The following is a 12957-nucleotide window of genomic DNA, read 5'->3' on the forward strand; positions in this document are numbered from 1 at the left end:
TCCTGTTCCATTTAAATACATACATCATATGAATATAGTGATTTCAAGTCTGTTCTAATACCTTAATTTCCTTGCTGTTTGGTCACTCCCTGTTGTCAGGATGGCAAATTCCTAGCACAGTTTTTAAGGACTCAATTTTGTCCCATAAATTATTTTAAATATTTTTGTACATAAAATGAAATTAATATTCCTATAATGATAATGCCCTAGCCAGTCCAGCTTTAAAGTTTTCAGTGGAAGGAAAATATAACAATATGTAAGAAAAAAGAAAATGAAAGCAAAGGAAATTCAAGGAAATCATTTTTCTTTCACAAACCAGGGCCATGTTCCCTCAAGTAGCCTTGTGTGCATGTATTAATTAATTTAATAACATTCACCAAGCACATCCTATGTGCTAAACCCTGGAAACTATGCCCTGTTTAAGCACTCATTCCACACTCATTCAATTAAATTGATTTGAAATTAACTTTTCTGTTGCTATTTTTTTTCTCCATGGGAGCTTTACCATAGCAGTAAACATTTTCATCCACATACCATTTTGGTAAGGTGTGTACCACTGCATCCATTTAATAGCTAGCTAGTCATAAATTATAAATTGAGAGAATTAGTACTGTGACAACAAAGGACATAGAGAAAGCCCATGTTGAAACCAGAATTAGAATTCACTTGAATCTCTGGTGCATTTGTTTTAATCTGGTGAATAGTACCCTTGACTATAGAGAGATGTTAATAATTCTACACACTTAAGGAAAAGAATAGCATTTCAACCTTGAATAATGATAGACACAAAATCCAAGAATATACAAAAATGGAATAGGAAATCAGGGTTGCCATGTATTGCTTTAAGAAGATTTTTTTTTTTTTTTTTTTTTTTTTTTTTTTGAGATGGAGTCTAGCTCTGTCACCAAGCTGAAGAGCAATGGTGGGATCTCGGCTCACTGCAACCTCCGCCTTCCAGGTTCAAGCAATTCTCCTGCCTCAGCCTCCTGAGTAGCTGGGATTACAGGTGCGTGCCACCACGCCCGGCTAATTTTTTTAATTTTTATTTTTAGTAGAGATGGGGTTTCACAATGTTGGTCAGGCTGGTCTCCAACTCCTGACCTTGTGATCTGCCTGCCTTGACCTCCCAAAGTGCTGGGATTTCAGGGGTGAGCCACCGCACCCAACCTTAAGAAGATCTTAATGTGAAATGTCTAACGTTTTTTCCTTTTCACGTGTAAGTCATTCATGGGTTGATAATAGGCATAATTTTGGAAAATTCTAAATACAGAGCTTAAAGGTGTGGGCCCTCCTGTTTAATAGTCTTCAATAATTATTCATAAATACATTTATTTGTGGTGAGTTCAGTCATCCATATTTGTGTCCATTTTTAGGTTTATCGAATACAATTTATCCTAAAAGAGACAGGTATACTATGATGATACTGCAAATTTAAAATGCATAGAGTCTGCATATCTGAAAACATTGTCTTTTTCCTTTAGAATTTCTAAGTCAAAGGCTGTCATTCTTTTAAAAAGGCTGGGATTCTTGGGCAGGTTTTTGGATCATTGTTTTGAATAGCAAATTCTTTTTTTTTTTTTTTACTTTGTTTTCGTCCTGTCCCTCCTTCACCTTCTCCTTACCCATTCCCCTGCATCCACTCTCTACAAGCAGGGAAAATCCTCCTCTCAGGGAAGGACAGGAAGGAAAGTGAACAGCAATCCCGAGAGGCCGAAGCTAATGGGGGCTTGCAGATCTTTCAGCAGAGGTTGTCAATGATAATCGTGCAGCAGAGGGCTCCTCTATGGGCGCTCTGACCTCTTGGTAAACTATTTGTTTCTCCTTGTATTGATTAAAAAAACAAGCCACCAGCCTGTACTCTCTATCAACCAGGGTGTTGTTTTAAAGAAACTTCCACATTTAAAACTTACTAACTCAAAATTCCGAGATCCTTAGCTTTGCTTTACTCTGTATTTCAGGTGAACCAGATCATTGATAATATTAAAACATAATCCCTGAAAGAGGCAGAGGATACTTTCCAGGTTTATATTTTTTGAAAGAACATGAATCACATATTTCAATAATCAGTATAATACCCCAAATATTAAACCATCTAAAACAAGCATTCCTCTTAATTATGAGTATCTGAAGACCACAAAATGTTTAATCGTACTTACATTTGGGTTGCAGAAAGGATTTCTGTTTTAAGTATTTGAACAAACTGAAGCTATTGTTTTCCTTAGTATGTGTTATAGAGTCTACTTTTTTTCCTTCACACCATAGTATACTAAAGTAAAACCCAAGGACCCAAGGCAATTTGATCACTTGCAAGTATGAATCTAGATAAACCTTACAGTAGAGAGAAACCTCCAGGTTGTATACCTATTGACATTGCTTAATAAAAACTTCTAGAATAATGGTGCTTCTGGTTGTGTTTCCAATAGCAATGTGATTGTAGTGCACAGTGGATTAAGTTACTGATCCTTTGAATTCTGACCTTCTGTCTAAAACAGCTTTAGAGGTTACTCTTTTTTTTTTTTCTTTTCTTTTCTTTCCGATTTGGGAGACTGGAGGAGGAAAAAGTTAATGCTGCTTGAAGGAAGAAAAAAATTCTATAGGTTGTTAGGTTTGGGGGCTGCCTCTCCCCAATCTCTGGCAATTGCTTTTTAATAATAATGTTACTTCTTGATTCTGAATACTTAAACTATACATCCAAATGCATCAGGAAATGTGGAGTGCACTTTTACTATAATTATTTCCTCAGTGAATAAACCAAGTGTTTATGATATAATAACTATTAAAAACAAAGCACATCATACTGGGTAACTGAAATTAAGAAAGGTAAAATGTAATAAATTGATATAACTATGAAACAAGACATGCATATAATTGTTTGTTGTAAACTCGAACTCTGCTTTTCAATATAAAGAATAAGTTGGGATATTTATAATCTCTAGGAAAATAATTAACCTTTTTGAAGATGTAAGGAGAAAAATCCCATATCTCATGATTTGAGCATTTCAAGTTCAAGGATTTTTTCTCTATTGACCATTTAATGTGCTTTTATTTTTGAATCTGCTTGCAGTATATGCTCAGAAATAATCAGCTACTATATAGTGATTTTTTTCTCTTCCATGTTGAATATATTATTTTGGTATATAACAATATATATCATTTCAAATATCACACATTTTTCTGGATTTTTGTTAACTTTATGGGCTATCACCTTGCTTCAAAATGATGATACAATGAGGAGACATTAATGTCCCGTTGCTCCATCTACCGTTTAGAAGTGACTTTGATGGTGCTAGAAAAATGAGGCAGGTTCCAGAACAAATAGTGAGGGAAAAATCACTCATACTTAAAAAAATCAGGATTCATAAAAATATAAAATGCCTAGCACAGTGCCTGGCATGTAGTAAGCACTTCATAAATGCTAATTCCCGTCTTTCCTCCATGAGCTATTCATTGTTTCCAAAGAATTTAAAAACTGTGAACCTCAGCTGTCATGAAATCTGAAAAACACAAAGCAAATTTCCAGATCCTCTTACATGTTTTGGGAGGCGCTGACAAGATTGGTTTTGCCCATGGCTTAGAGGAAAAAATCTTCAAGAAGAAACAACCTGGGTTTTCTAGGTTGTTTCATGTCAACAGAAACCCATTTTACAGCATGAGAAAGCAAAATAACATCGCTGAGATTAAACATATGCTTCCAGGACCAATTATTTATATATTTTTTGGCAGAAGGAAGAAAAAGTAACTGTTTGCCATTTTGGAAAATCAGTTGATTTTAAAAGAGGAAACCTGTTTTGTCATTTTGTTTAAGTATATATATTATCTCATCCCCTTTCCTTAAAAATCTGCCACTGCCCTTGCTATCAAGTGCTGCTCAAAGTTTCTATTAAGAATAATACTTTAAAAAAAAAATCCAATAGGCAGTCATTACTACATAGGATAACAAGTTTCCCACCCTACATAAATAAATGTTATTATTAATATGTAATAATAAACGTGCTCTTCAGGAAGTCAGGAAATAGGTTATATTTTCATATTGTGTTGGTATAAAGACTTTAATGTGTATTAAAATAATTTTCCATGGTACAGCTAATAGTTAATTACCTCCTTAACTTTACTGTTAAAAGCTAATCATGTTGGAGTTTGAATGGAAAACATTTCACAAAATAGTGGTAGACCTTCAATTTGGCAGGTTTAATATCATTCTTAAAATAAATAGAGGATGTTTTACTTGGTTACATTTCAGCAGAAGGTTCCTGGGAGCAGGACCCTCATTGTAGGTCTCGTGCTGGTGGGGAAAGAGCAGGTCATGGAAGTGACCACTCCAAATGCCAGCAAGGATCATAGTGTCAGCCATCCAGACACGGTTCCAAAGGCTCCATAAAGAAGCCAGGGAGGTAGTGCCATGGCATGGACCACAAGAAAAATAAATTAATATGAAACCAGGAAGACTGGAAGTATAGTATTTTGGGATACTCTATTTGCCATTCTACTTTGAACAGTCTGAATTACAAAATGTTGAATACTTTCACATATTGATTTTAATCATGTGGAAGAAATAATGGCTAGGATTTTGCTTTTTTAAGAAAATGCGTTAGTCTTTAAGTGCTGGTTATATTTTGCAACTTACTGTACTCTTATTTTTGAGAAATAATCATCTCATAAAAAGCATAGAAACAAAGAGATTAGTAAACTGTTGGACCAGGTAATAGCATGCATGCTGACTTCTAAAGTTATTTCAAAGTAAACACAAATAGAAGAAAAATAACTTCAAAGTGCCTCATTTATTGACAACTTCAAAACTGTAAAATAGCTTTATTTTCATTATTGGAATGAAAAGGAAAAGGGACACTCATATTTTATCCTTTGTTTTCTCAGTGTTTATTTGTTATACTTAATTTGATTAATCAATTGTTTACTCATGAAGTTTTAGAAAAGTCCAAGTTACCTTTTAGATTGTTGTAATGAGTTCCTTGTATCTGTCCTTGTCTATATACATATATATATAAATAACATTTGTAATATGTATTAAATATTACAAATGTAATGTAAATATCATGTATATATACATATATATATATGCATATCTTTTTTATCATGCCCTTAACCTAAAACACTAAACTCTTCTACCAAAATTGAAGATTTCCTCCACATAACCAGGCAGGTATCTAGGCAACAGCTGGCTCTGTCAGATAAAACCTGGTTGGCGATACAGCCTGTGAAAGATATTGTCTCCTTGAGGGTTTTCAAACATTTCATTACAGTTGAATATTTCAAGTATTTTCCCTTTCCAGATAAAATTATGTATTTTTTTATTGGGGAAAAAGCATATGGGAAAAATTTAAAACTCCTTTTCATACATTTATGTATTGAGATTTCCATGGCAAATATGAAATAACAATGCTTTCTTCTATTACCTTTTACTAGTAGCAATGTTCAACACATTTTCCTAAATTTTGTAGTTATATGTATGACTGTATTTAGGGAAAAATTTAGTCCTTAAAGGGTATGGTTAAGTTACATAATATAGTTATAGTTTTAGAAGATTTAGAAATAGGAGGCTATCAATACACTACAAACTGGGTGTCATTAATAGCTTAAATGTGGCTGTTTATCATAGGATAACTTACTTTTGGTTTAAATTTTATGCGATAGTAATTATTATATATTGGATATTCAGAAGTAGTAACCATACACAATTTATGGGTAAACGTGATTGTTTTTAATCCATCTAATTTTGCTTCAGGAAAATGAAACTCCATAAAAGTAGTAAATATGCACATGGATATTACTTTTAGTCAGTGACTGAGCTCTTTGTTACATAATTATGTAGCATGAGCTGTATCACATCAATTAGTGGTCACATTACATTCATCATACTTTCACTAATTTTCTTCATAATTATATGCATCATTTATTTAATATTTCATTTGGTTATATAAATACAAATTAAATTTCAACATAAAAACATATAATATGATACATTTAACTATAATGTGGGCAAGTAACTTGTATATAAATGTGACACACTTTACATAATATTCCCACTGTTTTGATTTTGTATAGTTCTTATATTCTGGATTTGTCAGTGTAATCTTTCATGGATTAGAAAAATAATTTCTTACTCTCTTATGTCTAAAATAATTTTTAAACAATTGGAAGCATGAATACAACAGCTAAATGTAAAATTTCAAACATTGTTTAATTCTCCAACCAACACCTCAAATTTTAGATTTTATAAAGCTTAGAAATAAATGTGGTTGCAAAAGTATTTACTGTTTGATATCATAGATTGAATTACCATAACATTACATTTTATCTGACAATGCTGGAAATCTCCATTACAAGTTGTATTTTATTTTCTGCATATATACTTTAGTATATTGAATAACTGATACTTCTGGTCTGAGAAAGTGCAGTAGGTGGTAACATAATTCTATTTCTGCTGCATATATGAACAGATCCAATAGCAATCAACTGTTTCTTGACCTGGCTTCCCAAATATGGTAGATGACTAGCCCATGATTCCTTGCTGGTACTATACAAAATGAAATCCTAGGTGAGTTTGCAGTTTAAGCTGTAGCCTATGTCTGACAAAGTGTTCTTTTCTGAGGAATTCAGACTGGCATACTTTCGGCGGTTGGGGGGAAGTCTGTATTAAATTTTGGTCATTAGCAGCTTTTTAATTTTTGTTTTCATCGGAATGGTGCTTTCATTTACATATTAGCAATATAAAGTTATGATTGTGTCTATGTGTTTTATTAGTTGATGATCTGGAAATGTATTATAAAGTCATGCAAAAAGTTGTGATTTTAAAAATTTTTTTCACATCTATCAAGCGCCTAAAAAATGAGGATGCTTTTTTTTTTTTTTTTTTAAATAAAAAACCTAATAAGTAGAATAGTATTCTATGGGTGATGACAAAACAGTTTTAAGAAAACTCCAATGGGTATAAAGATTTTATTTTAGAGCACAAAATTGGTTACAATCAGTGACTAGCATCAAAATAAACAAACGATGCCTTCTTTGAATATATGAAATCTACATAACGGTTAAGTCTTAGCACCAAAGTCATGTATCTGCATAAAACATAACTGAAGCTCAGCTCTTTAGGTGAGTGTTATACACTGTCATGCATAGATTCTGAGGTAAGAATTTTTTTAAAGAATAAACTGTAAAGAAAGAGTTCTAGATAACATGAAGCTTTTCCAAAAATCATTTTAAAATATTACCACTGAAACATTATCTGGTTCATATCCAAGGAATTATTCACCGAAGACTTGCCATTCTAGAAATCATTTAGGATTCATCCTTCAGGCTTTCATTATTAAACTGATAATAGCTTGCACGTTTGCTTTTTCGCTTTCTACTTGAAGGGAAATGGCCATTCTAGTTTTTTTATTTCCCCCAGACCTGTTTCAGTAGTAGGTACGTTACTTGGGAAATAAATTCTGAAAAGTAGTGGATTCCCTAAGTTTCAGGGCCTGAAAAAAGTTTAGGAAAAGTGTAAAAGATAACGTGTAACTACTCCCCAAAGATCTTAATTGGTAACTACTGTTGCAAGAGGACGCGTGTGTGTTGACCGTGTCTCAGAGAAGTTATTCTCACACAGCTGTTTATTCAGATAGCGTGGGGCGCGTTCATTTACATAATAATTTTTTTTTTTTTTTTTTTTAAAGCAGCAAGGTTGAGTCAGACAGAGCAGTGATCCTTTCAATTGTTGCATTTAAACCAATAAGGTTAGGACAAGAGAATAGCTGTGGTTTGCGTTGCAAAAACCAAAAAAAAAAAAAAAAAAAAAGAAGAAGAAGAAGAAAAAAAAAAGCCCCGAGGCTCCATGGGCAGACCTACAAGGCTGCGCAAACAAATCGAGGGATGAGATTCTGCTGTTTCTTTGTCTAGGGTTCTCAGATGCTATCTGCGGCTGCTGTTTGGTGGGGAAGGAGCGCAGGGCGCAAAGCTGTTACCAAACAGAACGGTGGGAGCTGATGGCTCCGAGTTTGGGGCGAGGTAGAAACTCTCCAGTGCCACTTCCGACTTTAAGCCTTCCTGTTGCCGTCCACTGTGGCGGGTTTCTTCCTGGGGAACGCGTTTTCGCTCAGTCGCTCGGCAGCCCGAGCCTGCGGCAGCGGCCAGGCGCCTGCCCCCTGCGCCGAGCTTTCCCCTGCAGAGGCGCTCCGCTCCCAGAAGCGCGGCGGCTGCACCAGAGCGCCTGAGAGCCCTCGCGCGTCCCAATCCAGGAGCAAAACTATGTCAGGAATGGAGGTTTGCTAACCCAGAAAATTCGAAGGAACACATTAAACTGGTGGATGCAGCAGATGTAAGCGCTGTAAGTACAAGCTGACTGTTTGAAAAATTGTAGTGACTGACAACAGCTGTCCTGTGGGCAAAGCCCAGGCTAACAGGAGCGCTTTTATTATTGTTTTGATTTGTTTTCAAAGAAAAACATTATGGCATGGGGAAAATTATGACACTTTGTACCTAGTACTTTATGAGCCACAGGGCTTCATCCTAGAAGTAGAATTCTCAACCTTCAAATTATGAGCGATTAGGATCATTAAGAGAGAATTACAAATTAATTGTTAACAATTACTTTTGTTATGCTCTAGATAAATAAATATAATGCAGGACCATATTCTTGTAGGGAGATGACTTCATATCTCTTTTCTGAATTGCTGCACAAATCTCAAATATATTTGTGTGATATTGAATAAAGCGGTACATATATGTTTATTGCAATACATAAATAACTTTTCTTACACACTTTAATTTGATATGAAAAAATGAAGCATTTAACATTTGAAAGGACAACAGATAACGTTAAATTGATAGCACTTTTTAAGGAAGAAAATCTTTTTGCTTCAATAAATGAATTAAACGTTATATTAAACTTATCTTCAAAAGGTGATATAACAAATATTTACCCAATTAATATATTTTTATCTTATTGACACTTTGTAAGGCTTGACTGGACCTTGAAGTTAAAAACAAGATCTGTAAACTTTTGAATTATCATTTAAAATATTTGCCATTCAAAATCAGTATATGAATTGTTAATGACTCATGGGTTTATATTTCTTGGGAGGAGTTTTTGAACACATTTAAGCATAGCATTTGCAAGAATTCAATAAATTCAGAGCTGTCATTGAATTTAGACAAACGTTTTTATGTTTTATTTCTTAAAATGGCAAGGGGTACAAAAAGTTGATAGTAAGCACATAGTGTAGTTTTATAGGTTTGAGATTGTTTTTATAATGTGTCTTTCAAAGTAGGTTTTATTTTATGCTTGCGTGAGTCTTCCCTGCCCCCGCCAAGTCTGGGGTCTAAGGACATACACACATGTATAGTCATGCTTTTGCATTATCAAATATTTGATATTTGACGTTCTCCATGCTTGAGTTCTCCCAAGGCCCAGAGTGTTCAGTAAGTGAGCAAGCAGTCATGGATTTTCAATCTTTGAACATTCTTTGCGGTGACAGACATAGAAGCCTAATTGAGCCACTGTTCAGTTTTAGAGGGCCAAATGGAAGTCCACTGCTGTGTGAGTTTCATAGACATGATAAATGATTTTCTCAGAAGAAAATTTCCATTTGTGAAAATCGAATAAGAATACATTGTAAAGAAGAAAAAGACTTGCAGCTAGAATAAAACCACTTGTTTAATCAAATATCAAAAGTATTTCATTCAGCATTTTAAATAAATTGATATTGAAAACAATCCTTTAAAGCTATAGGTAGCATCCATGTGGTTTAAATACTTATTTGTTTTTTCATGCGGACTCTATTTTGTCATTTTCTTTAAACGACGCATTGCAAAAAGTAATGTAGTATACTACATTAAAATAATCAGCAGTAGTAGTAAAGCATTTATTTTATTGGAGTCTTTGATAAAGAAGGAAATACAGTGTTAACATTTAAAAAACATCTACATCTCCCTAGAACTTCATTTCAATTTTAGGTTTAGGGTTTTATTTTTAAAATTTAAGTTTTCATTACAACACTGATGCCATAGTTGGAGATATCGATTGAGGAGAAATTTTAGCAAGAATATACCCTGCTTAAAACACAGATTTATGGCTAAGGAAATTTTTTTATATATATAAAATACATTCTGATGAGAAAATTGCCATTGTCTTTCAAATTTGGAGTACTCAGGTTGATCTGTGGTTGGACAAAACTAGCTTGCCTGCCAACTCTATTTATTTAGATAAGCTCAGTACTTTCACTTTGAAAATTTCTTTTCAGTTTGAAAAAAAAGTTTTAAATTATAGTCATTTTATAAAAATTGCTTCTAGCAAGCAAAAAAAAGCCTATGGAAAACCCATAATTTAGACAAGTACCTACATTTTATTTGCTCTGTGCTGCTGAGATTTAGAATCCCTTTCCATTTACAGTTTACTTTTCACAGAACATTATTAACTTTTTGGCTTCACGCATGATCTTCTGTCAGATGCTTTTGATTTGTAATTTAGCAAAGTATAATAAACAGTGCAAAAGTCATGAATTTTGCTCTGCATCCTGAGCTCTGTGGTAGGGAAAATGTGATAAAATGTGTACCTTAAGTCTTGTTTGATGATCTCTCAAAGCAAGTTTGCCTTCTGGAAATAATTTCTGGGGTTGAAGAGCATGGTATTAACAGATTTAATGTGGCTATTCAATGGATTGGCGAAGTACTATGTGAGGTTTAACAAAATGAGAGAGACAAATTGAACATCAACAAAAGTTACATCTGTGAAGAATTATAAATTTAATTAGAAAAAAGGCAAACTTAAAAGACCTCATTAACTAATCAGAAGTCAAAGTTACTAGTTTAGGATTCTTGAATTTGAATTCTAAGAAGTTCTGCTTGTTGCTATTTGTATTTTCACAACTCTGTCAATATGCGACTATGAGTATCCTATACAATGAGTTTTAAAAAGCATTAAAGTGAAATGACTTGATTGTAATATAAGATAACCATTTGTTATGTTACGGGAAATATTTTTGCACTCATAGAAGTATTTGAATTAAAAATACCAGATTAGGGGAAGACAAGAAACATACTAAGTTTATGGGTGTAAAGCAGAAAATGTGAACTTACTGAATGCCTCACATCACTTTTCTACAAACAATAAAACAATATTTTTCTCTTTTGAATGGAAATATCCCTAATTATTTTCAAAACACATTGTGGTTTTAGACCTTTGCAACACAGAAACTTCCAGAGATATTATCAAACATGAGAGGAAATCAACAGCAATCAGAAATAGGTGTTCTTTTTAGATAAGTCATTATAAGACTATGTTTCCTTCTGCACTGTAATCTTGTACTACACATAAAAAACTAAAAGCATGTGAAGTGTAGCATTTTGTAAACTGTAACTAATTTTGCTCACATCTGTGTCTAATTGTTGTCTGCATTCGCATTCTTGAGAGTAGATTTATTTTTCCTGGACCACGATGTGGATTCAGCTGACCAGCCTAAGTGAGGATTAGTTGTTTTAAAGTTATTTTGATTAAAGAGTCATTTTTAAATACAGTAACACACAACACATGGTTTAAATAATCCTTGAGACACAAAAGAATATATCTGAAGTATACTTAATGAAATGTAGATCATGCGTATGGACTTTCAAAAGTTGTAGAGTATGAAAATACAGTAGAGTCTAGTTGAACCAGCGTAAAAGAAATGAGTTGTAGTGAAAATGCATTTTTGCAGTGAAATGTGGTAGAATAATTCTTGTTTTGAAGTTCATTTTTTCTTTATTAACAGCAGTTTGACTTTGAAATTTAAATATGATTGGTTAAAGCACAAATATAAATCTAACCAAATTTTCAAAGTATATACTGAAACTAGAATTATATTTCCAACATTGTACTTTCCAGCTAATGTTAAAATGGAAATGCACTTTAACATTTAACAGAAAGAATGCTTTAAATACTCTTTCACATAATTAAGCCAGGAGAGTTCTTAAAACTAAGTTAGTTCTCACCTATAATTTATTCCAGGTGCATAAAAGTGGAGGAAAAAAAAAAAAGAAAAAGGAAATTTATCCTTGAGGTATATTGCTGGAGTTTCTAAAGGAAACCACTTAAACTTGTGTGAGAACATTAATTTTAACAAAAATTGCAGAAGGCTGTTATCATGGAATGACACATCTGTAGGCATTGAAATTTAATATGTATCTTGTACTCAAGCATCCTTTAAAAATTGTTTTTCATCCTGCATGTATTGTAGAAACATATACCTAGAAATTTTATGTAACATTATACCAAGACAGTTAGACTTTAAAGATGCTTTATTCTTGCTGGAAAGGTAGTATTTCTTATTTCATAAATCATAATTAAAAAATAACAGGACTTAACAGAAGACGTTTGGTTGGATAACTGTAATGCCATTTGAGATGCTTCAGTTCTCATCTTTGTTCTGTAACCCTAATTGATGTCAGTTCAGGTTGAATGAAAATGCACATCAAAGATTTGGAATTCTGAGCCATTTTTAAACGTTTTGCAGAATGCTCTCCTACTGAGGCGTTAGCCTGAGCCTACAAGCCAGCAGTCTGGCCTTACCTGAGCTTTATCACCTGCTGGCAGTTTGAGCTGCTTCTGGAAGACAGGCAGTGACTGTCAAAGCCTGCACATTAGTTAAGTTGTTCAGTGAAGTCCTGAAGTACAGATTCGTCTAGAAAAAAGACTAAAATGTAAGCTGACTAAGATGGTGAACTGATTATTAAACTTTCCATTTTCTTTCTCGGTTTAAAAGATGGAAAATCCACCAAAAATGCTAACTACATTTTCTAGTTTACTGGGCAGAACTGAATAAGAACTCATTGAATTTTAAATTGGCGAGGGTAAATGAGTACATTGTTCAGTGGAGTGACTTTGGGTATGAAAACTTGCCTTTGCCATCTATAGTTAGTCCAGCATTGTCTGAAAGTTGCCCAGAAGCTGTTTTAGTGAATGTTAAATGACAAATATTAAATGTA

The 12957-nt window shown here is 33.5% G+C and overlaps 1 protein-coding gene across 12 annotated transcripts in view; it reads left to right on the plus strand.

Annotated features, from left to right (window-relative positions):
* Positions 1-12957, plus strand: part of LOC105483597 (EYA transcriptional coactivator and phosphatase 1) — a 336783-nt gene that overhangs the window by 162518 nt on the left and 161308 nt on the right. For 2 of the 12 annotated variants that reach the window (XM_011744538.2, XM_071068123.1), the window contains exon 1: positions 7776-8323. The exons of 8 other annotated variants lie outside the window; for them this stretch is intronic. The gene's annotated coding sequence lies outside the window, so the exon portion shown is untranslated. Of the gene's footprint in view, positions 1-7774; positions 8324-12957 lie in introns of those variants that run through there. 2 more of the 12 variants (XM_011744534.2, XM_011744533.2) reach the window with 2 other exon arrangements.

This window comes from Macaca nemestrina, chromosome 8, assembly GCF_043159975.1.
Source record: "Macaca nemestrina isolate mMacNem1 chromosome 8, mMacNem.hap1, whole genome shotgun sequence".
NCBI lineage: Eukaryota > Metazoa > Chordata > Mammalia > Primates > Cercopithecidae > Macaca > Macaca nemestrina.